General features: G+C 38.5%; 1 long non-coding RNA gene across 4 annotated transcripts in view; it reads left to right on the top strand.

Moving 5' to 3' along the window:
* The first annotated feature begins 2,979 nt into the window (after positions 1-2,979).
* The window catches only part of LOC132105758 (uncharacterized), a 73,710-nt gene continuing 50,543 nt past the window's right edge, over positions 2,980-26,146 (top strand). The window contains exons 1-3 of one of the 4 annotated variants that reach the window (XR_009423990.1): positions 2,980-4,102; positions 4,462-4,599; positions 8,054-8,280. This is a non-coding gene — a long non-coding RNA (uncharacterized LOC132105758). The remainder of the gene's footprint in view (positions 4,103-4,461; positions 4,600-8,053; positions 8,281-26,146) is intronic. The other 3 variants (XR_009423992.1, XR_009423991.1, XR_009423989.1) reach the window with 3 other exon arrangements.

Genomic DNA, 26,146 nt, shown 5'->3' with positions numbered 1-26,146 from the left:
AATTCAGGTGATGAAGGATGGTGAAAGTCTGACAGTATTGAGCACTACTGTAAGGTTAAACCTGCATGGTGTAAAATGGTTGAAGATGATTAACAGTTGCAAATTAACATTCATTAGAAATTTATAAAAGTAATCAAAATGTACTCAAAAGTAATTAGTTACATTACTTTATTAAAGTAATTAAAAAAGTTACACTACTATTACATTTTAAATAGGGTAACTTGTAATCTGTAACCTATTACATTTCCAAAGTAACCTTCCCAACACTGGTTACACCGCATTCAGATATTTACCAGTATTAGACAAATACTTGCAAATACACTAAGCTGAGGGTTTCAAGGAAGCTTACTTTTTTTTTATAAAGTTGGCACAATAAAGGCATCATACTCTTAAACTCCTTGTTTTCATTAACCAAAAATGCATAGAACACGCATAGAAAATGCATTTTTTTTTTTTTTTTTTTTTTTTTCTTCACCTGGATACTGCAAGATGACCTTAATAAAATTAAAGATATTGAATGTTAAAATATACATAGAATGTGCTAGCAGATGCCTCTTGTATTTGTCTACAGTTTTTATACATGATGTAGTTTTGAAGTTCCAATTAGTTTGTTTAAAAATGAGATTTTTAGAAGTATGGTTTGAGTTGTTTTGCACAATTGGGGCCCATGGAGCTTGAGGACTGCTGCTGAAGGACTGCTGCTGAAGAACAATGGAGAAGGATATGTGTAACTTGTTCAGGTGAGAATGGATAATGCATAGTCATTAAGTAGGATTGTCAGTTTAACAAAAGGGTAAGAATTTAGCATAAATAAGACTTTGTTCCATGAAATTACACAAAGTGAATGGGGTGGTTGTAATGATGAAATGCTCTGTATTAACAAGTATTGTTTGACATTTTTGGAATAAAAGTATACGGTTTTACTACTTTGTTGACAATGACATTCTTGCTTGGGGAGTTGCCAGCCTACCGGTACACTGGATGGTTGACTTAAACTCGATGTAGCCTATCAAGTTTGTTACAGCTTTAGTCAACTAAAGAAGAGGTCAGAACTTCTCAATAACCAGCTAGTTTTAGCAGGGAGTGCACTCACACAACCCTTAACAAACAAACACAGCTTTACAAATACAGAAACAAAACTTATATGGTACATAAATGCATTTTTAATGCATTTTTTACATAAATTTTTAATGCATATGTTTTACATAAAACGGCACTAAAATTTTATACATTTTTATAACATTAAAGAGGATGTATTAAAGACCTTTAAAAGTGAGAACTTTAGGAAGGTGAAAATTGACGAGTTAAGTAACATGAATTTACTTTAAAATATTTTCTAAATTGCTCTGGAAGGTTCCCATCACTTGTATATAATTTATACATGAAAACACATATTTGAAAAATAGTAAGAAACTGTTTTGAAGTTCAACGAAGATGATTTGATTGAATTGCAATCCTAATAAAATGCTTCTGAAGGCTAATTATTATTATTTTTTTTAAGAGTAGTAAAAGTACTCGCCCAAACTTTGTTACAATATGAAAGCTACGGATAAATGAAGCTACAGTAAAGCGTAAGAAGACACACTGTGGTAAGACACATAACCCTCCTTATTATACCAGTAAATATAGGTCTATTATTTATTCTTCGCTCACGTAATCAACTTGTTCCCTCCAACTCGAAAGTTTCATCAACATAAACTCCCAAGAATTTAGTATTTGACACTGAAGCACCTCAATTTTTGATAAATCCTTAGGGTATCGTATATTTGAAGTATAATATAAGAATTTGTTTGTTTGTTTTGTATTTGTTTTAAAAAAATGACTTTTAAAAATCCAAAACCAACTATGGAATAGAGTCAAAAATGGTTTGAATATGTTTTGGAAAATCAAAAAGAAATGTGTGACATTAGTCAGCATGGGTTAAAATCCCCTAGCATTGTTTCAAGCGCCTTGATAGATTAATACAAACTATTCTAGAATCAAAACATTTATTTCCTGACAAATATACACTGTTGGACAGAGCAACATGTGGGTTTTAAATAGGCGCACAAAAACACTTCATCAAATTAAATGTAAACAAGCTGCGGATCAGCACTTCTGCTAATCAACTCTCTTGACATATGATTGTTTTGAGCACATGAACACCTTGTTCCCTTCCTCACCCAGCAGCTCTGGTTTTGGCACAAGGCGGTTTCATAAAACCCATGTGGCAAACAGGTGCAATTTCCTAACTGGTTTTCAACACCAGGTGGCCCTGAATTGCCACAGTTGAGGAAGGCCCACCAGGGAAGTCTTTTGTAAGCATTACTGAAGGAAGGCTGACAAGAGCAATGTGTTGATAGTCCTTGTGCCACATTTAGATTACAGCGCATGGATGGCATCTGTTTGTGAGAGGCATGAAGCAATGGAGAGGACTTAGGCAGGACAAACTTCTCAAATTACATAGATGATGAGGATACACACCTCTTTGTCAATGGAAGGAATGAAGGAACCCACACGTCTCTATTTCTCCATGTTTTTCAACTCACTCTGGACTTTAATAGGCCAAACATTAAGTTTCAGTCTTATTTTCCCCCATTCTATGGTGAGTGTTTCTCCCACTTTGATAGTCCTTAGTGTCAGCTCAGCTGCTCCGGTCTATCTGCCAAAAGCAATAGATGAGACAACTCTTCCCTTGCCTACTGTGTGCTGTCAATGAGATGATGGCAGAATACAAGGCTTGTGCATTATCATTGATATGGAGCCCTCCAGCTAGGCCACATTGCCAGTCTATTGATTATTCGCCAGCCTGGTCTTGTGGGAGTGCCTGTTCCTTGGTCATCCATCATACTGACTTTCTCCCATTTTATACAGACAAGAATAGTTACCAGGATAAGCTCCTATTTGAAAGTTCAGGTGCACCCATTTAGAATATATATATATATATATATATATATATATATATATATATATATATAATTTGAGTTAATGGTACGCTTCATTTAGGTGAGATAAGGTTGTAGGTTGGCTAGGTCATGCTGGCCTGAGTATCATGGGATTTTAAACTAAATGTAAATGAAATAGGCCGTTATCTTTCTTGAACTAAATGATCCCCTTCCATTTCTTTCACATAAAACATATGAGTTTAGAAGGGTTTTATTTTTTTCTCTAAATTATGTAATCAGGTACAAAAACACTTTGATTCACTGCCTGTTTCATCAAGGCCAGTTTTTTTAAAGAAAGTGGCGTTTATTCCATTAATTATACCAAAAGGTTCAAATTAGTCTGAAGATTGATAACTCAAGGCAAACCATTTATCAAATTGATTGTAAATGTAAATTTTCTTTTAAATAATACATAAATGAATAAAACATATACAGGCGGTCAGTCTGTGGATTATGGTGAGCCCTTTCCGATTACAAGTTAATTAACTTATAGCCGTAGGTGACGAAAGCGAATAAGTCTTTGAATCATTGAACCGATTCGTTCAAATCACTGATTCATTCAGGAACGTCAAAATTATGTTTTGCTTGGAGACGTTCGGTTCGCTGTGGTTTTGTTTAAGAACATTTTCGTTGGCGGAGAATAAGGCAATATTGTGTTTAAAATGTAAGCTTAACAACATTTTATCTACAGTTTGTTGAACTATTGTATAAAAGATCAAGATGCTGTAACACTAACATCAGTTTAAATTAAGGTTGGGCGGCTGTTTTTTTACCGGTGTCAGTTGTGTAAAAATAGGAAGTTAATGATCCCACACTAAAATTGGTTTAATGTATACGTAGGCCAATATTATATTTGACGTTCAGTTTACATCAAATCAACTTCATATCAAATTTTTGACGTCCGTTTGATTTGTATATTTGTCCTGTATTTTGATGTCAATTTGAAGTCTTTTCAACATCAGTTAACGTTACACACCTGGATTTTCTAATCACGCCATTATATTGTTTGTTTGCCAACTTTGCATTTGATTTCTCACCTCAGGTTAGCAATTTGTCTAACTGTTTTGGCAGATCTTATGAGAACATGGAGAATTATGTGTGAATCAGCTGTTTGGTGCTGGACGAACTGACCAGCTTCCAGCCTTCAGAAAGTACGAGTTGTGTACAAAAAGATAAAGGTAGGACCCCAGGAAGAAATGCTTCCCTTTTGCTTTTTTCCCCTCTATTTTGTACACTTAAAACAAAACAACAACAACAACCACAAAAAATGCTGCTTGCACATGCTTGTAGGCCTACTGCTTGTACTTATAATGAAACACAATTTTTAAATCAGTTTAATGACATCAGTTTACTTTCAACTTGATTTGCTAAATTCATGTTGAATTGATAAACAATTGACACTGAGATTAATTGTCATTGAAGGAACTGGTTGGGGCTGGATAGGGAAAGTAAATTTTAAATTAATTAATTAAAATATTAATTAGTTGAAATATTGCTTACATAATGCCTGGTATTCATAAAATATGCATGTCTATAGACAGAGAAAACAGCACTTTGGCCTTCACAGAGACTGGAAGAGACAAGTGCCTGTGGTGTTGTGTTTGGACACACCCACGGAGTGGACTCTGTTCAGCTGAAAGAAAAGGTCACAGAAATGTCATGCAGTCATGTCCTTGTAAGTTTGATCAGACTTGATAAAAGCAAACCTGATGCTTGGTTTCTTCCTGCTGTACCTTTCAACATCTGTAATAATACCACACCAAGCATTTGATCTATGTAGCTTTAAATATTAGATGTGATGACTCCGCTAACAACCATTGCGTTAAGTTTGCAATGAAATTGAGCATTACTAATTTTTTTTTTTTTTTAAATTTTTTTCCATGTTCTTTATTTCATGTGACCGATGCAACTGGAAAAAAGGGAGCTCTGTTCCTCATGTTAGTGTACAGAAGGCAAGCAATACAAGGGTAAACGTGGGTAAATATTAATGTCATAAGATCATTTCCACAATATGCACAGCAATCTGAAGTATCTATTTTGCATGTATTTTAACGGTCAAGCAAGATGTATGCTGAATTATGGAATGGCATACTGCCATTATAAATACAGGTAGACCCAAATCATGAAGCAGTTTACCATTTTTTAATAAGGAACCAATTGTTGGAAACGAGCAATATTGTTGAAATTGCTTGTTTTTTTTTTTTTGTTTTTTTTTTTAGCTGTTGAACATTAAAAACATTGATGTTAACAGACAATCAAGATCCATCCAAGCATTTAAAGCAGACGACCTCAACTGCAGCACACACTTAAATAAACAGAACAAAACTGTGTGTTAGTGTGTACGCTAATATATACAGTACAGACCAAAAGTTTGGACACACCTTCTCATTCAAAGAGTTTTCTTTATTTTCATGACTATGAAAATTGTAGATTCACACTGAAGGCATCAAAACTATGAATTAACACATGTGGAATTATATATGGAATTATATACATTACATAAAAAAAGTGCGAAACAACTGAAAATATGTCATATTCTAGGTTCTTCAAAGTAGCCACCTTTTGCTTTGATTACTGCTTTGCACACTCTTGGCATTCTCTTGATGAGCTTCAAGAGATAGTCACCTGAAATGGTCTTCCAACAGTCTTGAAGGAGTTCCCCGAGAGATGCTTAGCACTTGTTGGCCCTTTTGCCTTCGGTGTGCGGTCCAGCTCACCCCTAAACCATCTCGATTGGGTTCAGGTCCGGTGACTGTGGAGGCCAGGTCATCTGGCGCATCACTCTCCTTCTTGGTCAAATAGCCCTTGATGCCTTCAGTGTGAATCTACAGTTTTCATAGTCATGAAAATAAAGAAAACTCTTTGAATGAGAAGGTGTGTCCAAACTTTTGGTCTGTACTGTAGGTATTGTTATACAGTATTCAACATTTGAAGGTTCATTAAAGTTGTCCTAAGACAGTAACGGGTATTGTTTTAGTTAGGGCTGGGCGATATATCGAATATTAGCGATAATATCGGAATAATTTTGACGACGATGTACAATTTGAATATATCGGGAATATCGAATATTTCAAATTCAAACATACTTTCCCAAAAGAACGCGCCGAGAATGTCCAAAAAAGGAACCTGTAACTGCTGACTGCTCTACGCCCCTCTACTACGAGAGCTGTAATGATAGCTGTTGCCAGATAACAAGAGTTTAAATCTCAGAATCAGAGCTCCACTGTTACAAGGATACATTTTCTGCCCGGTGTTTGCTTATTTAAAGCAATCTGGCAACCATGCGCACGTGCTCACTCCTCATTGCGGAAGAGCCGCTGACGATAATCTGAAAACACTAACAAGCTGGAATTGAGCGATCTAATGAAAGCGTTGTTCAGCCGGTCTGTGTTCTGTCGTGAGATCTCAACTGTATTGTTTGCGTTTGTGATCGCAAAATAAATGCACTTACTCGACCGCTGATGTTTGAATAGAGAAACATAGGCTAAGGCCATTTGGAATTACTATTGGGGAATTTCACTGATATGTTTACCAGTTTCCATAATATAGACAGAGAAAATGCAAAAGTCTTTGGTATTCATTTATATATATTTATATATAAGAAATAGCTATGTGCTTCAACAACTAGCTCCCCATCTAAGAGGGGTTTTAGTGCCAGTAGGAACATAGTTTCATGCCACAGAGCTTCTCTTAAAACCACAGACAGTTGACAGACTTGTGTTCTTAGCTTAAAAACTTGTTAAAAAAATTTAAATAAAATACTTTTCCCAGTTGCATAGTTTAAATTGTGAATTGCATGCACTAAAAAGTTGACAGAATGCACTTTCTGTAACTGTTACTTAATTTGCACTGCTTCAGTTACATATAGACCTACATGTATTCATTTAATAAAAAGCAGTAAGTAATCTCTTGGTCTAGATTTTTTAACTGCTTAAACTAGCTGTTTAATCTAAATGTTTTTTTGTTTTTTTTTAATGGGCAAAAGAAAATCATGTTTTATTTTTCATTATTTAAATGCAAATGCAAACATATCGAGATATATATCGAATATCGTAAAAAATTTGACAATATCGAGATATCTTTTTTTTTTGTATATCGCCCAGCCCTAGTTTTAGTTTAGGACCACTTTGATGAAAGGTTTTGATCCACTTTAAATGTTGACTACTATAGTTCATTTAATATTATTAATCGTTTTTGGTGTTAACAGGCCTTTACGCATGGTCTTTCAAAAATTGTTCTTATAATATGCTTAATTGGTGCTTATTTATTAACTATGGTTTTTTTTTTTTAACTCCACTATCATTGTTGAAAACAATTTTGCTGCTACATATTTTTGTGGAAACCAGGAGATTATATATAAATCTTTTCCAACATTATTAGTGTCTTTACTGTCACTTTTGATCATTTTATTATACCCTTGTTAAAAAATATTTACAATTTTGATTGTAAATGGTTTACAACATGGATAATTTATTTTATTTTATTGTGCACTAAATCTGTATATTCAAATAATTCCTGAAGGATCACACATTCCATTACTTGAATTACATTTTAAATGATATTAAAATAGGAAAAAGTTATTTTTAATTGTAATATTATTCCACCATATTATACATAGTTTTAACTGCATTTTTCATAAAAGTAAATGCAGCCTTGGTAAACATAAGAGACGTCTTTCAAAAATCTTAACTGGAAACCGGTGTGGAGCAGAGTGAGCTGTGTGGTCAGTGGTCAACCAGGACCTTTCACCCCATGTTCAGAGTCTGTGGCACCTTCTACTCTAAGATACAGGTGTGAGAAATGACTATTCTAAGACTGACAAATTGATATTGAGTTGAATGCTTTGAGCTCAATATTTTGCCTTGACCCAATTGAGGCCCTAAAGCTCGGTCGCTGTGACCATTTTAATGAATTTCTGTAGCGGAAATGGGCCACGGGTGAGGCGAGCAGGGGCTTTGACGAGAGCGTGTGCACCTCCGGGAGCATCCCTCTCCTTCAAGCTCGCCTCATTAGTCTAACTGGGCAGTTACAGAGCTGTTGTGTGTCACATCTATTTTGGTCCCCCTAAACTCCAAAGTGGCCCCTCAACTTATCTTCCTGTATTTTCCATTTCCCCTCTCACCCCCCAGGAGACGAGGTGGAAGAGATGCGATTGGGCCCAGACCCGTCATCATCAAGGAGACAGGTGGCCAAGGAGGAATCGGTCACTAATGCAGTCGGCTAACTATGTCAAGGACACAGAAGCCAAACCTGGTACAGTTCACCTGTGAGAGACCTGAGAGCACGAACGCAGAGAGGAACTGACCCACTAAACCAACTTACAACTCTACAGTCTGCACTCTTCTTTAGATTAAAGGTATAGATCCACCCAAAAATGAATTCTTTTCATTGTTTACTCACTGTTATTTTGGTGGAATGCTAAAATAATTTGTATAAAATTTTAATATAGATAATATAGAACAGGCTGTCAAGCTCCAAAAAGGACAAACATTGCACTATAAAAGTAGTCTGTATAATCTGTTTGCCATATTTTGAGTCTTCTGAAGTTATATGATGAAAAAAAATATTCTATCAAAATGTTTAGTAAACCAACATTTAAAAGTTTGGGGTCAATATTTTTGTTTGTTTTTTTTTCTTATAAAGAAATGTTTATTTAGCAAAGATGCATTTAATTGGTCAAAAGTGACAGGTGAAAACGAAGAAAATAATCCTGTTTGAAAAAAATACTGTTGTTGAATTTTCTATTCATCAAACAACCCTAAAATGTTGGATTTTAAAATAATTTCAACATTAATAATAAATAAATAAAACTAAATTATAAAATGAATAATAAATAATGTATCTTGAGCACTAAAACAGCATTTTAGATTTGATTTCTGAAGGATCATGTGACACTGAAGACTGGAGGAATGGCTGCTGAAAATACAGCTTTGCCGTCACAGAAATGATATTCTATTTTTGTTGAAATTTATATATTTTATACTTTAGAATTATAAATTCTATTTAAAAACATAAAATAGAAAACAGTTTTTCTAGGCTGTAATTACAATTAACAATATTACTGTATTTTTGATCAAATAAATGCAACCATAATGAGCATATGAAATATTTCAAAAATCTTACAGACGCCAATCTTTTGAACATTTACTGTACCTGTAGTCAGTGAATAATGACTAAAATATCAGTCTGTCTCTCGCACAAAGCTGTTGTGTGACTTTAAAAAACTTCTTATATAGTGCAAATGTCATATGGACTACTTTATAGTGCCTTTTGTATTTTAGGATTTGTAATGACACGAGACTTTTCATTTTTGAGTGAACTATTCCTTTTACATGTATCAATTACATAGCTATAAAACCTAAAGAATGTACAAAACTAATGTTTTTAAGGACATCACTCTCAATGATTTGTCTTTGTGTTGTGTAACCTGCCCCAAACCTGGAATGTGCATGTCATCCGATAGCATAAAACCCTTTAGAGAGTTGAAAGAGCACAGACATGGTTCTACTGTTCAGCAAAAGACATTGCTCAGTTGATAAAATCAGATATGTGGTGTCTCAGCCTGCTGCTGCTGCTTGTGTTTGAACCGTTTTCTTTAGAGTTCTCTGTGTAGAGACACCAAACAAAAAATAAGATGAGAGGACCTCACTGTGCGAGTGTGTCTACAGACCTGCCTGACAAACAGTTTTTAGTTTGATTTGATGCAAAGAAGCAGCAGTTTGGGATGCATATTTTGTTACTGGTTTGAACAAAGTTATTGAAACAATAGTTTTTGGATATTTTGATCAATCTCAATTTATGAGCTGTATACTTTTTACCTACATACAAAGAAGGAGGTGTCTTCATACCCTCAGTATAATTTTTTTTTTTTTGATTTTAATAAGATTTGTCTGTAAATAGGTAGGCCACATTGTTGGTTTAATTCTATAAATGTATTCCTAAAAATAATTCACATTAATATTAAAAAGACATTTTTAAAAGTAAATTAAATAAAGCAAAAATAAATCAAATCAATAAACTAAATACATTTTAAAAATTCATGTTACATTTAATGTTTAATTTTAAGTTAATTTAATGAAAAAGAGTGGTGTTACATCAGTGTTTGTTTAGAGTAGGTGTGTCCTCCGCTTTGATATTCGCCCACCTTGGGTTGATGCTCATGTTTTATTTCAAGTCAATGACTGCATGTACCTCCTTTTTGTGCTGTTATGTAATTCTGTGTGAAAACCAAGACATTCGTCATACAAATATTAATCAACATTGCTGATCAGAGTGAGAATTCGCACTTGAGTCTAACACCCTATAAACACACTAATGTGATTCAAACACTGGCACATTTGTCTTCCACTGCTGCTCATCTGTCTCCAGCACATATTCTTGCATGCACACTCTACTGTTCCCTTCTTAGAAACAAAACAAAATCCTCCCAAGTCTTCCCAGAATCATCCCGTAGCACACTCGCAGGATTTTCCGTCAGGCAGAATGAGACCGTTGCTGTCGTAGAAGGTCTAAAAACAGCACCTTGTTGAGAGACAGACAGTAGCTGGCTGTTGATCAGTTCAGACCAGATGACTCTCAGTAATGCGTCCATGACTTGGATCTTTGATCCGTCTCTGTACTTCAACAAATGGAAGAGTCATGACACATTTTGTTTGCTATTCTGTCTTTGCTCCTGTGCAAGGAGGGAGATGTCATGGAGTGAGGATGAGGCTTGTTTTATTTTGAGCTTTGGTGGAGTTTAGTGTGATGCTGTTTGTATTTGCATCATTAGAGTTGCTTTCAGATACTTATGATTAAGGGATAATAATAATAATAATAATAACAATAAACGATCATCTGCAATGAATGGGTGCCATCAAAATAAGATTCCAAATAGCTTATAAAAATCAGACGGTAATCCACATGACTCCAGCCCATCAGTTATCATCTTGTGAAGTGAAAAGCTGTGTGTTTGTAAGAAACAAATCCATCCAGACATTAAACTTTAAAAATCGCTTATATGAGTCTATAATCCAGAATACCACTTCCTCCAGTGAAAATGTCTGTCCCCCGTTGTCACATCACAATCCACCAATATTTGTTTAGAACTGGTTTTGACTGTAAACGCTGCTTGATCTGTGCTGATTTCTCTACGGATTCAGACAAGATGACTTTTCCACTGGAGAAAGAAAACTTTTCGCTGCACAAGTTAATTTATTAACTGAAGTTGGGCGATTTACATTGACGGCACCCATTCACTGCAGAGGATCCATTGCTGAACAACTGATGTAATGCTACATTTCTCCATGGAAAAACATACTCCTTTACATCTTGGATGACCTGAGAGTATATTTTCAGTGTTAGGTGTTGAACTATTATTTTAAACGGAGCCATTTCTATTCAAAGTGATCATGTATAGATATACATGGATATATACACACACTTTTTTAGACATATTTATTATTTATTTAAAATGTGCATCTTTGTATTGCATCATGCAGCAATTCTGTGGTACTGTTTCCTTGGGATGAATCGGTTGCGTTGCAGCATTCCTCAAGTTCCTTTGCATCAAAGGGTCTGCTAAATAAATAAATTATAAATGTAAATGTCAATAATAAATAGCTTTTTCATTTGTGCTCTAAATGCGCCATGACTGAAAATTAGGAGAAATGTCAGAGTTTTCAAGATCGCGACCTTAGAATGGACAAACTGGCAGTGTTCGGCTAATGCTCATGTCGAAGGGAAAATCAAGTATAAATAGCCCTAACGCAGCCCTCCGAGTCTCTGTATGCGGTGTGATTCATATCTCGTTAGAGAAGTCAGCCTCGTTAACCTCTATGTAATTACCCAGTACGCAGCTCTGGCCCACAGCACACACACAGCTCCTGCAAACGGCAGCCAGCGTGCGTCAGTCAGGCATCAGTGAGTGTGACGGTTCAGATCTCTCAGCTGATTACTCATTCCTGAGGTCCTACTTAATAATATTAATTCTACATCTGAAGTTTGGTTTGGCATGCAGAATGTTCTTCTTAACTGACGTATGGCAGCCCTGAAATGATCTGCTGAGTGTCCTTGCCAACTGTGCTACATAAAAGCAGCAGTCATTTGTCAAATAAGGCAAAATAAATCCCTGATGTGTGTTTTTGTGACCTTCTACCTTTTTCCTCTGCTTTCTGGGTTCTGTCTTGGTGATGTGCATAAGACTTTTTTTCTGTCCCTCCCTACTGTTCTCTTTCCATTTGGGGACATTGCAGAGCCTTGGGAACGGTTTCCATAGCGACCATAACTGCAGACAAGAAGAGTGTGCTGAGACAGGGATGTGAACGCACAGGCACTCTCATCTCATGTGGAGTGCAGGCCCGCCTCCTTCCATACCTCTCATTTGGAAAATGTGCTGCTATATTTGTTTTTTGTTTTTATTTGAGCTATTTATTTATTTTTCACTTGGTTCATTGCAAACGTATTGCACTGCTGGTTGCAATTAAATCAAATATTACTTTTAAAGACCTTTTTTCTTTCTTAACCTTTTTTCTTTGCCACCCTTTTATCATCGCCAAATGTAAGATTATTCTTACAGTGCAAATTGTAAAAATCTTTAGCAAAAGGAACGTTTTGATTATTGTTTAAAACCCTACATTTGTTCAGATAGGTCACGCTTTATATATTTAGTATTTTTAACAATCAGTGAAGTTGAATATACATTTCAACATGATTAACACTTATTTATTTAAAGAACCTTTTTTCTTTAGCATTTTATACCTCCAGCATGTGAATTTAAGATTTTGAATTATTAAATTGAATTATTTATTATCTCCAACATGTCATAGATAGGATTTTGCCACATTTATTAATAATAGATAATCTCTTTAAATACAATCTTTATACTTTATACAATAATTTGCATAAATTGCATTAGTTTACATATTCAGTGTAATATACATATCAGCAGTACTAAAATTTCAGTTTATTTTTTATCATATTAATACATCATTCTGTATGTAAGCATAATACTACAAAATCTACAAAATACATATAAATATAAGTTATATTTATATATAAATTATTTCCATGAGACTAAATATAGGTTAACTTTGAGAACAGTCTTTTTATCTGTGTTGACTTTGAAACTGAGAACTAATGCACTTAGATGTTCTGATATTGCATCAAGCACTAACCAGAGAGTAGTATAGTGCATGAACGTGCTTATTTTCCTGTGTGTCAGTCTGTGCAGAAGTAAAACCAGATAAATAGGTCAGCTGCAGTGTTCATGTGAACACAGACCCCAGTAGATTAAAGCAGAAAACAGCAACTGTCTTCAGAGTGCTGATCTGTTTCCTCAGATGAAGTAAAGTTGGATCAGAGAGCAATTGGTGGCAGTGGCACACCTCACTCCACATCACTAACTTTAACAGCTCCGAGAGGCTCAGAGACCTGGATTTAAGATGGCCTATGCAGCACTCTTAGGGGAGATATAGATTTAAATAAGGTTAATGCAGGGCCAGGCACTCTTTGTATCTAAGGAAATGTTTCATTGCCCTTCAGAAATAAGAAATATCACATTTTATTTCTAGCTACAGGAAAGAAAAGCTTCCATTCACACCCCCACACATACATATTCTTACTTCTGTATTAATTGGTTTGTGCCTCTTCAGTAAATTTGCCCATCAGCAGCTTTTTGTTAGGTTGTGACATGGCAAGACTTCATAACTCTGAGCTATTTCGAATGCTCAGTGGGTCTTTATTGTAAATCAATTTGTTTTGATGTGGAGGAGAAGAGAAATGTAGAGATGTCGTTGTGTACACAGATGCTGTACGCCACTGCTATTTTATCCTGTTTGCAGCAGGTGAAGTGAGGAGTAATTGGCTTCTGTCAATACAGGCTTGTGAGTTTTAGCAGCAGTTAAACAAGATTGAAAAGAGGTCGATGCAGAGAGAGAGAGAGAGAGAGGCGCAAGGACAGAACTGTTCACTCCCACCCACCTCAAAGCTGCCATTTCTCACATCTGCCAGCTCACTGTGAACGGCCTCTTTTGACGCTTTTCTGTCTAACCACAGTGACATCCACCGATATATATATATATATATATATATATATATATATATATATATATATAATAAAGCTCTTCATGCTGCTTTTAGTCCCCCAAAATGTATACTTTAAGATATTTGAAGTCTTTAACTTGTTGTTTTCATTTATTATTAAGTTATAAGTTATTATTATTGCTTATTCTTTGTATTATTTTATTAAAATATTTTTTTTATTTTGACATGAAGTACTTGAGCTATGTGAAGTGCTTTACTTCTACTATTTTTTTTTCCCTCACTTTTTAAGTTTGATGTTATTTTTACTGTTTTTATTACATTCCCATTTCTGCATTTAGATAAAAAATTAACATGGTAATAAATATGGTCATACTGAGATATATGGTCACATTGTAAATTACAGGAAACAGATGTCATAATTGTTTTGTTTTTTTACTCCGAAAACAGTATTTCATTTTGTAAATGCTGTAAAAAAAAATATATATATATTAATATTATTATTATCTCATTACCACAAGTGTCCTTAAGTTATATATTCTCTTATTCTGTGGTATGTGACTACCTTTGTTTTATTTGTAATGAATGACTGTGAGGTCCTGCCTGTCAGTTTTCTATTATGTCTGCTATGAGTGCCTCTTATGATTATGAAAATGAGAAATATGTAAATTTGCGGCAGGTGCATTCAAACACGTACTCTCATTCGACCAGGACTTGTGTGTAGTCAGTGCATAGTGCAAGTGGATATACTTAACTATTAAGCCAGAAATTGAATTGCATTTCATGACTCCCATTTTTTTCTATTCCTCTTTTTTATTTGTAAAGGTCAGGCCTTGCAAAATTAATTAACTACATTGGCAGCATATGATTTTTTTCCCCAGTTTGGAAGACAATTGAAATCCATTTTAAATGCGTCACAGGCTAAGGTGTTGATTTTCCTGTCAATTACTATCAGAGAAATATGAAATTATTCAATTTGCACCATAATATTTTTTTTTCTTTTCTTTTCTTTTTTTGAGATGTTTAAATCATTTTGGACTTGTGCAAGTGTGCTAAGCCACATTTAAAGAAATTTTATATTTTGATGCCATTTTGACTACAGTTTTTGCGCTAGACTCTCAGTATGTTTAATGAAATTGATATGTTTTCTTATGTAAAGCGTTCCAATTCACACCTCGAGGGATGTGTTATATTTGGCATTTGAAGGCGCTCTCCCATAGCCACCGCTCTCTGATGGCAGAGCAAAGTGTCTTTGAGGACATTACGCACTCATGACTAGGCTGTCGTTTGAGCCGCATCAAGGACACTCCATGCACTGAATAACTCAGAAGCAGGTCTCGCTCGCTCTCGTTCTGCTCCTCTCTCTCAAGAGCCATTTCCTTTTCATCACGTTCCAGCCTCTAGGGGGCATCTTTTACCCTTAATGTCCTCAGCTAACAGGTTTCCCATCTGCCCTAAAAATACAATACGCCTGTTGCGTGCAGGAAAATCTTAGATTAGAGCCACCAGGGTCTCACATTTCCACTCTGCTGCTTTCCATTGCACTAGTGCACTGTGAATCTGTGTGCCAATGTGGACTCTGAGAGATGCAATTGAATTATTTTTTGTATGTCTTCTCTATATAATTCTAAAACCTGGAAGAGAATTTTGAGCCATGGGTTCCATTGATAATTTTTAATGTGATTAACACACATTCTGTTAATTTAAACGAAAAATCATAGGATTATAATTAAGAATGTAACGATTAACCGCGAGCTGGTTGAAAATTGATTAAAATATGTGACTATTCATATTGGTTGAGATGCTAAACAAATCACTATTCAGTTAGGGGTAGGAGTTTATATGAATGCATGTCTGAGGGGAACTTACTGTCTTTAGAAAAGCTTAGATGGTTTTTTTTTTATCTCGTCTCTGTATAATGCATATTATAGTTCATAGGTGCAGCACTGCTTTGTTTAAAGCTGAAACCAGGGAAACGCTTTAAATGTCACCTGCTGGCAAAGAGCGAATATGCGTCTCGTTCAGCTCATCTACTGTTTCTGTTTCATGCAGAAAGTTTTTATTTATAGTTTCACAAAACTGAAGTCAAAGCATTCTGTTTTTGCTTCACATTTCTAAATAATATACAATGTAATTTAGATTTAAAATCTGCTCATGTTGCATCTTTGTTTGGATCATGATTAAAATGCAGTGGTTGCCTCTAATTTTAAATGGAAAGAGCACAGACAAAGCCTTTTTGTTTAGATGAAGAGATTTATTTTATTTGTGTTATTTATTTGATTTGGGGCTTGTTTTAAAAATTTTATTTAGTTTTGGTATTTACATTAACATTATCATTTAGCAGATGCTTTTATCCAAAGTGACTTAAAAATGAGGAAAATAGAAGGAATCAAAACCAACAAAAGAGCAATATGCAAGTACTATATTAGTATATTATTATAATATTATTCTATTTCAATTAGGGGTGTGCACGGATAGTCGAATATTCGTTCTGCTCTAATTGTTCGAAAAATAAAAATGATATTCGAATTTCACAAAGAAAAAAGAAAAAAAAAGTTCACAATAAAACCTAATTTGGTCACTTTCTGTGATTCTCCCTGCATTTTTGAAGATGTATGCAAGCAAAAAATAATTAATGAATGTAAAAGGGGCCGTTCACATATCGCGCCTAAAACGCATGTAAAACGCTAGGCGCGCCTCTTTCTCCTTCTTTCCAAAGCGCTCGGGCAGAAGTGCTCCTGAGGCGTCTGCCGTTGCTAAGCTTATTGTGTGTAAGCTTGTTCAAAATGACGGAAACAATAAATGTTGCTGAAAAATAATGTCTTGTCTCATTAAACTTAATTTAAATAAACAAATATTCGAGTATTCGTTTTTTGTGAGCTCAAATATTCGAATGTGATATTTGCAGAAAACGCCCATCCCTAATTTCAATTTCACAAAGAAACTTGCAGCATTTTTTTCCAAGCAATAATAAAAGGACACATTTAATTTATAAGTTGTCTTAAATCTCATTTTGTAAAAAACAAAAAACAAATCATGAATCAAATCGTGAAATCAAAATCATGAATAGAATCGTGAGTTGAGTGAATCATTACATCCCCAATTATAATGAGAAAACATTATCTAAGGTCACCATCCATGGTTATTTGTTTAAAATGGGAAATTTCCCCTGCTTAAATAAGTTACGTCCATATTCATTACCGTAACATCGGTGGATAGACGAAAAACAACATATGTATTACAAATGTCAAAGTGCCCATTTTAAAATCCAAATAAAGATGCTTTGTAAGGGAAGCACACATACAGTACCTTAATTCACTTTGTACAGTTATTCCCTGTTTTTATGGAATTATGGTGTAGTAGCTATAGTATATGTATATAGTATATACAGTAACTAAATGATGTAACAGTGATTTTGTTAACAGCATGTAATTGCAGTTAAGATCATTTTAAATATTGATTTAATAATTCAACAAAATATAACACTTAATTCCTTTGGACTCAGAGAAATAACACTGACTGCATATAGACTCAAAGCTTTATTTCCAAGGACTTATATTGTCACTCCAACCAAGATTGAATACATTAGCGGAGGTATTGTAATGCTTAATCTATTCAAATATACAATTCTTTGACTAATTCCAGTTATATATTAATATTTAATATTTACATCATAATTTTTATAAATATGTTTTATGTCGGTTACATGTGTCAACATACACAACCATCTTAACGATTTCTATATATTGTTTTTCCTGCCCAAAAAGACCAGAAATATTAACTGAAGTAACTATTAATTTACGTATATACTAAAAACTAATCCTGCGCAACTTGGTATTAATCCTGTATTGCAACAGCAATACAGCTACTCAAACACTTCTGGTAGCTTCGCTGCCTGCTGGCAGTTTAATAGTGAGAAATTCAATAATTTATATAGATCCGCATCTACAACAGAAATTTGTGAATTTTCCTTATCACATCATGCATACTCCTTGGCCTTTGTGTTGCATATTCCCCACACAGCAAAATTGCAAGTGTTAATTCAACTCTAGCAGAGTTAAAATCAACTCCGAAAAAGTGCGCATATTGTCCCAATCTTTTCAGAGTTACTTTAACACTCTTCACAGAGCTACATGTTTAACACTATGATTGAGTTATATGTACACAGTATAGAGTTGGAAAACAACTCTGGTCCACACCACAGATTGTTGATTTTTCCTTAACACCAGTGTAAAGACTTACAATTTAACACATTTAAGGTTTTAACTCCAGTGTATTGAGTTAGCATTACAAAAACTCTCCTGCACAGCAAAAAAGTCAAATTTAACACTCCTGGAATGTATGACAATAAATAAATTAATCCACAAATCAATGCATGTTTACATTTATTTATTTAAATTGAAACATTGTAACTTTATCCCTGCACCAAAATGTCTTCACATTCAGTGTTTTCAATACATGTAAACAACATGTTCTTACAAAAATTAAAACATAATGTTAAAGCAAATCAGTGTAAAGGCACAAAATACGTATTCTTATTTGGTCCATATGCATTCTGAATTTCATTAGGTTTATCCACCTTTTTCCTGATGTATAAATGGGTGCCACCGTTTGTAAATTCTATGAGTGTAACTTCTGGTCTCATTTGCATCCAGCTATTTTCAGCTGTACAAAACAGTTCGTTTTTCTGCTTGATATTGACAACTGATGTGTCCTATAATACTTTTTTAATCTGTTATCTATATTAAGAACACACTTGTTTGTAATGCAAACAGTTTTACCGTTTACTGCACATTGTTATTCTCCTCGTTATAGCGGCTAATGAAACGAAGTCTCACTCATAGACTTACTTCTGTATTGAGGAAAAAGGTGGTTTATCTGCTTAAACCACAGCATCTCATTCATTATCATCAAAGCTGAATGCAGGGTCGTACTTAGCTGATGCGTGGCCCGATGCAAAGCAAGAAGAGACAAGTATCAAGTACAATACAATAATAGTTTGCTCAAAACATTTACCCAAAAATTGTCTTTTTTTTATCTTCATGTGGTTCCAATCCTGTATGACATTGTTCTGTCCTCAGTTTGTGAATTGTTTTTTTTGCTATAAGTTCAATTTCATGCTTGATAATTATTTTGTTTATTATAAGAAAAGAGACACAGGTATTTTGTAATGTAAGAAGAGTCTTTATTTTGAAAGAGCTTTTATTTTGACATGACCTTCCTGTTTACGTATGGGCGATCCCATGAGCCTCCGGTCCTTGAGCTTGCCAGAACCGTAATGTTACACAGATGGAGAGCGTCGGGATATTTCTGATGTTTCGCTCCCGAATCTTGTTTGTCCCACACTCGTAAGGCGGCAATGTCTGTAAGTGTCTAACTTGAGTGATGATGTATATTGTATGTTTTTGTGTAGAGGTAAACTTAATGAGCGCGATGTGGCGTCAACTCGAGAATGTATGTTAGTGGCCACGTTGCGTTGTTGACGTTCGTCTTTTGCTAATTAGCTAACTCATACTCTGTTAGCGTGCTGGTTATTGTACATTTTCTATTAAGCTAACGTGACTGTTTAAAGTTGGTAAATGGTGAAAGTTATATCTTGTACTTGCTAGGCAGGTTCCTAAGTATGTTTTGTATTCTGTTTATTACAGTTTTACTCGATTTTCACTTGCAACGTTGGAAAATAAAGGAGCAAGGCGCTCGCGTCCTGGCTCGTGGAAACGAGTTTGGCTTGCTGTTGAGTCTGTGTTCACGCACCTAGCTCACACACAGACAGGGACAGTACAGTAAAAAGACAACCAGCGTGGGTGCAAGGGATAACGCAAGAACTCCAACATGGTGTCTGAAACGAAATCTAGAGATGAAACAAAGCCTGAAGCAAGCCCGCTACCACGTCCATCGTCTTCAAAGTCTTCGGTTCACTCGAGAGCCAGCTCAAAACGCTCGTCCTCTTCAAGATCTTCTGTCATGGAGGCTGCCGCCAAAGCTAGAGCCGCAGCTGAAGCAGCGCTCACCAAGGTATCTTATGCTAAGCGACAGGTAGAAATGAAAAAGGAACAAGCTAAGCTAGATCTGCAAAAGGCCACATTAGAAGCAGATTTGGAGGCATTGGCGTATGAAAGGGATGCAGAGGCGGCGCGGGTTGAAGCTGAAGTCTTAGAAGCAGCTGTAGCTATGGGGAATGAAGATGTACAAAGTCTAAGAAGTGTGGTTCCGCCACAAGTGATTCGACAGCGCACCGAAGAGTATGTTAAAAGCCAGCCACGTATTAGCGTACAGTCTTCTTCCTCACCGCATCACTATGAAATGCAGCACACAGTGAACAGTCCTCCATGTCAGTCAGCACATGGAACTGTAGAGGTAAAGCCCCCACTCAGAGACTTCAGACCCTTTGCACATGAGCCTGCACATGCAGCTGAACAATCCCCAACCTCAAAACCGTCACACAGTCCATACGGACATGATCAGCCTCCTCTTTGCCCTGACTCTCCACCCATGAGAGATTTCGCCAAGTTCCTAGCACGCAGAGAATTAGTGACCACTGGCCTTACCAAGTTCGACGACTCACCAGAGAACTTCCGCGCATGGCAGTCGTCATTCTACAATGCAACACAGGGCTTGGGGCTCGCCTACAGTGAAGAGTTAGACCTCCTCGTGAAGTGGCTAGGTAAAGAGTCATCGGAGCACGTGAAAAGGATTCGCGCTGTTCATGTCACTAACCCCAAAGCTGCCCTCCATCTGTCCTGGCAGAGACTGCAGGAATGCTACGGCACACCAGAGATGGTGGAGAATGCGCTGTTCAAAAGACTGGATAGCTTTCCACGTCTGTCTGCTAAAGACAATGCAAAATTGAGAGAGCTCAGTGATCTTCTTATGGAGTTGCTGGCAGCTAAGGACGACGGTTATCTCCCCGGGCTGGCCTACTTCGATACTCCTCGTGGGATAAAGCCCATAGTCGAGAAGTTGCCTCCTGGCCTGCAGGAAAAATGGCTCACCACAGGCTCCCGCTTCAAAGAGCAACACAGAGTGACTTTTCCTCCTTTTTCGTTCTTCGTTGACTTCATCAACAGCCAGGCTAAAGCCCGCAATGACCCAAGTTTCACCCTGTCAAGCTACAGCCAGTCATACAGCAAAGGTGAGAAAACTCCATTCAAGCAAAGTGCATTCAAGACTGCTGTATCTGTTCACAAGACAGACGTGTCTGCTACAGTTGACGCAGACACCAAAAGCGCCACAGACGCTGAAAAGAAAAACATTGATCCAGCTCGATATTGCCCTGTGCATAAGAAAACACATCCGTTAGAGAAATGTAGGTCATTCAGAATGAAAACACTGCAAGAACGAAAAGACATTCTTAAAGAACACAAACGCTGTTATAAATGCTGTACCCCAAACCACCTTGCCAGGGACTGCCAGACGACACTGAAATGCGGTGAGTGTGAGAGCGAAAGACACTGCTCAGCAATGCATCCTGATACCTCTCAGCCACCACCTCCGTCGTCTGTCCAACCAGGCGCAGAGGCACAGCCAGCCAGTGTTCCCGTGGAAGTGAGATCGCAGTGCACCAAGGTCTGCGGCCTAAACAGTCTTCCACGCTCCTGCTCAAAGGTATGCCTGACGCACGTCTTCCCTCAAGGTCAACCAGAACGCGCCATCAAGATATACGTCATACTCGACGATCAAAGTAACCGCTCCTTGGCACGCTCTGAATTTTTCCAGCTGTTTGGGGTCAACAGCAGCCCGTCACCATATCTGATGAGAACATGCGCCGGCACGACTGAGATGACCGGAAGAAAAGCAGTTGGCTTTCAAATCAAAGCAGTGAATGGAGGTGTGTGCCTTGAGCTACCGCCACTCATCGAGTGCAACGAGATATTGACCAACAAGTCTGAAGTCCCGACACCAGAGGTCGCCCTCGCACACCCTCACCTCAGACACATCGCTCTGCATATTCCCAAGCTGGATCCTGACGCCCAGATGATGATTCTGCTAGGGAGAGACATGATTCGTGCACACAAGGTGAGGGATCAAGTCAATGGGCCCCACAACGCACCCTTTGCCCAGCGTTTAGATTTAGGTTGGGTGATAATAGGTGAAGTGTGTATCGACAATGCTCACAAGCCAACCGTGAACACCTTCAGAACCCACATTCTCCAGAATGGACGTCCGTCACTCCTCACTCCTTGCCACAATAGCATCTGCGTGAAAGAAAGACTGAGCTACGGCGGGGAGCACAGGTATGGCCACTCTGCACATATGACAAAGCCTAAGTCAGCTGAAGAACAGCTCGGGCTCACAGTCTTCCAGAGAACAGACAATGACAATAAGAGTGCCATGTCCTTTGAGGATGAACTGTTTTTGAGCATTATGGAAAAGGAACTCCATCAGGATAAAGAGAATAACTGGGTAGCTCCGTTGCCATTTAAGTCCCCTCGTCCTCCGCTCCCCAACAACAGAGAGCAAGCTCTGTCACGCCTCAATTCTTTGAGACGCACGTTGAACAAGAATGCTGAGATGAAGCAGCAGTTTTCCTCCTTCATGGACAAGTTGTTCGAGAACAAGCATGCAGAGAGGGCATCGCCCGTCCAAGAGAAACAGGAATGCTGGTACCTGCCCATTTTCGGGGTGTACCATCCTCAAAAGCCAGGGCAGATACGAGTCGTGTTTGACTCAAGCGCCCAACAGCATGGTGTCTCCCTCAACTCAGTGCTGCTCACAGGCCCCGACCTAAACAATTCTCTCCTGGGTGTGCTGATACGGTTTAGAAAGGACCTCATCGCAGTCACTGCTGATATCCAACAGATGTTTTATGGATTCCTGGTGCGACACGACCACAGAGACTACCTGAGATTCCTGTGGCACGAAGACAATGACTTCTCGAAAGAGATTCAAGAATATCGCATGCGTGTGCATGTCTTTGGCAATAGCCCGTCCCCGGCGGTTGCCATCTACGGCCTGCGACGAGCTGCTCAGAGAGGTGAGTCAAGGTACGGCGCAGACACTAAGCAGTTTGTTGATAGACACTTTTACGTGGACGACGGGCTCGTATCCCTGCCCACAAAGTCAGCAGCCATCGACCTGATGAAGCGAACATGTGCATCACTCGCAGAGTCCAACTTGAAACTGCACAAAATTGCCTCAAACAGCGTCGCTGTGATGAAAGCCTTTGAGCCTGAAGAACTGGCCACAGGCATCAAAGACTTAGGTCTGGACGACGAGACCCTGCCTGTACAGAGGAGCTTAGGCCTATGCTGGGACATCAGCACAGACATGTTCACCTTCAAGGTCGCCGTAGCTGACAAACCTTACACCCGGCGCGGTGTGCTGTCAGTCATTAACAGCATCTTTGACCCCCTGGGTCTGGCAACGCCAGTGACCATCAGAGGCAGACTGTTGCTACGAGAGCTGTCCAGCGGAGTTCAGGATTGGGACACTCCTCTGCCTGATGAAAAGGTGAGCAGATGGGAAGAGTGGAAAGCCTCACTTGAGAAGCTGAGTAACCTCAATGTCCCTCGCTGCTATGTGAAGATGTCACTCTCAAAAGCCAAATACACAGAACTGTGCCTTTTCTCTGATGCCTCGAACTGGGCTATAGGGGCAGTAGCCTACTTGAGAGCTGTCACTGTAGAGGGCCATTGTGAGGTTGGATTTGTGCTAGGGAAGGCTAAGCTGTCACCACAACCAGAACCCACAATCCCACGCCTCGAGCTCTGTGGAGCTGTTCTGGCAACTGAGATGGCAGAGCTGATCTTAGACGAACTGGACTTCAAGCCAGACGCTGTTAAATTCTACTGCGACAGCAAGGTGGTCCTCGGATACATCTGTAATGACTCAAAGCGCTTCTATGTGTACGTGCACAACCGTGTGCATCGTATACGCCAGACAACATCCCCAGATCAGTGGCATTACGTCCCTTCGGAACAGAACCCAGCGGACTTAGCCACCAGATCTGTAGCAGCATCACAGCTCATGGACACAATGTGGTTTAAAGGGCCCGACTTCCTCTACAAGCCTCCAGAGATGGAGAAACGTGATCACTTTGGATTGATAGATCCTGAAGCAGATGTGGAAGTTAGACCACAGGTGACCGCTCTAGCTACCCACCTCAAACCTAAGAGACTTACTTCTGAGAGATTCCAGCGCTTTTCCACATGGAAGTCTCTGCTGAGAGCTGTTTCCTACTTGAAACATCAGGTGCGTTCGCACAAGGCAGACACAACAGACACACCACAGCACACATGCAAAGGCTGCCATCAGTGCAGTGGGCCTCGCACTCCTGAGGAGCGTGCAGTAGCTAAGAGGCTCATACTAGAGACTGTTCAGAGAGATGCATATCCAGATGAATACGCTGCTCTTCAAGCAAACAGAGAAGTCTTTAACTCGAGTCAGCTCTTGACCCTTGACCCTTACATGAGCGACGGTCTGCTACGGGTTGGAGGGCGTCTTAGAAATGCTTCTCTTGACTCCGAGGTAAAACACCCAATTATCCTCCCTAAGTATAGCCATGTAGCCAAGCTGCTTGTAGAACACCATCATGCTGAAGTGAAACACCAGGGGCGACAGTTCACAGAAGGGGCTATCAGAGCAGCTGGACTGTGGATTGTCGGTGGCAAGAGACTGGTGAGTTCTACCCTTCATCATTGTGTGACATGCCGTAAGCTCAGAGGGAAGCTGGAAGTGCAGAAAATGGCTGACCTCCCTCCAGAGCGGCTCGACACCTCCCCACCCTTCTCATACGTAGGGCTGGACGTATTTGGACCGTGGACAGTGATGACCCGACGCACTCGAGGAGGTGCAACGCAGAGCAAAAGGTGGGCCATTCTGTTCACGTGCATGAACACCAGGGGGGTACACATTGAAGTCATAGAGTCAATGGATGCCACAAGCTGTATTAATGCATTGCGAAGATTCTTTGCCATCAGAGGCCCGGCAAAGCAGCTCAGATCAGACAGGGGGACGAACTTCATAGCCGCCAGTGCAGAGCTGGGCATGGAGCGTCCTGAGGAAAAGCAGACCGAAATCCTGAGTTATCTCCACAGCAAAGACTGCACATGGGAGTTCAATCCGCCGCACGCCTCCCACATGGGGGGAGTATGGGAACGTATGATTGGGGTCACACGCAGAATACTAGACTCTATGCTTTTGCAAAACAAGCATACTCACCTGACGCACGAGGTCCTGTGTACCTTGATGGCAGAGATATCAGCAATTATCAACGCACGGCCGCTGATTCCCATCTCATCAGACCCCTCCTCGCCTATTCTGCTGTCCCCTGCTATGCTCTTGACCCAAAAGCCAGGCCTACATGCTCCACCTGGAGACTTCACCAGTAAAGATCTCCTGAGAGGTCAGTGGAAACAAGTGCAAGCACTGGCAAACGAGTTTTGGGGCCGTTGGAGAACTGAGTACTTAAGCACTCTCCACTCAAGACGCAAGTGGCACAGAAATCAGCGCAACCTACAAACTGGAGACATTGTGCTGTTGAAACAGACTCAAGCACCAAGGAACGAGTGGCCAATGGCTTTGGTCACATCGGCCTCTCCGAGCAGCGATGGACGAGTCCGCAAAGTTGAGGTGCAGACCGCATCTCAGGGCACTTCAAAGACTTATCTGCGGCCCATCTCGGACGTCATCCTTCTCCTTGAAAAAGACTGAACAGACGTGCACTGAAAAAGAAAAAAAAAAAGGAAAGTATATAAAGACAAGTTGAGTAGTGGCATTATGCCAGACGGGGAGTGTTCTGTCCTCAGTTTGTGAATTGTTTTTTTTGCTATAAGTTCAATTTCATGCTTGATAATTATTTTGTTTATTATAAGAAAAGAGACACAGGTATTTTGTAATGTAAGAAGAGTCTTTATTTTGAAAGAGCTTTTATTTTGACATGACCTTCCTGTTTACGTATGGGCGATCCCATGAGCCTCCGGTCCTTGAGCTTGCCAGAACCGTAATGTTACACAGATGGAGAGCGTCGGGATATTTCTGATGTTTCGCTCCCGAATCTTGTTTGTCCCACACTCGTAAGGCGGCAATGTCTGTAAGTGTCTAACTTGAGTGATGATGTATATTGTATGTTTTTGTGTAGAGGTAAACTTAATGAGCGCGATGTGGCGTCAACTCGAGAATGTATGTTAGTGGCCACGTTGCGTTGTTGACGTTCGTCTTTTGCTAATTAGCTAACTCATACTCTGTTAGCGTGCTGGTTATTG

Source organism: Carassius carassius, chromosome 26, assembly GCF_963082965.1.
Source record: "Carassius carassius chromosome 26, fCarCar2.1, whole genome shotgun sequence".
In the NCBI taxonomy this organism is placed as follows: domain Eukaryota; kingdom Metazoa; phylum Chordata; class Actinopteri; order Cypriniformes; family Cyprinidae; genus Carassius; species Carassius carassius.
The sequence above is the reverse complement of the archived record's forward strand: the minus strand, read 5'-3'. Positions and strand labels throughout refer to the sequence as shown.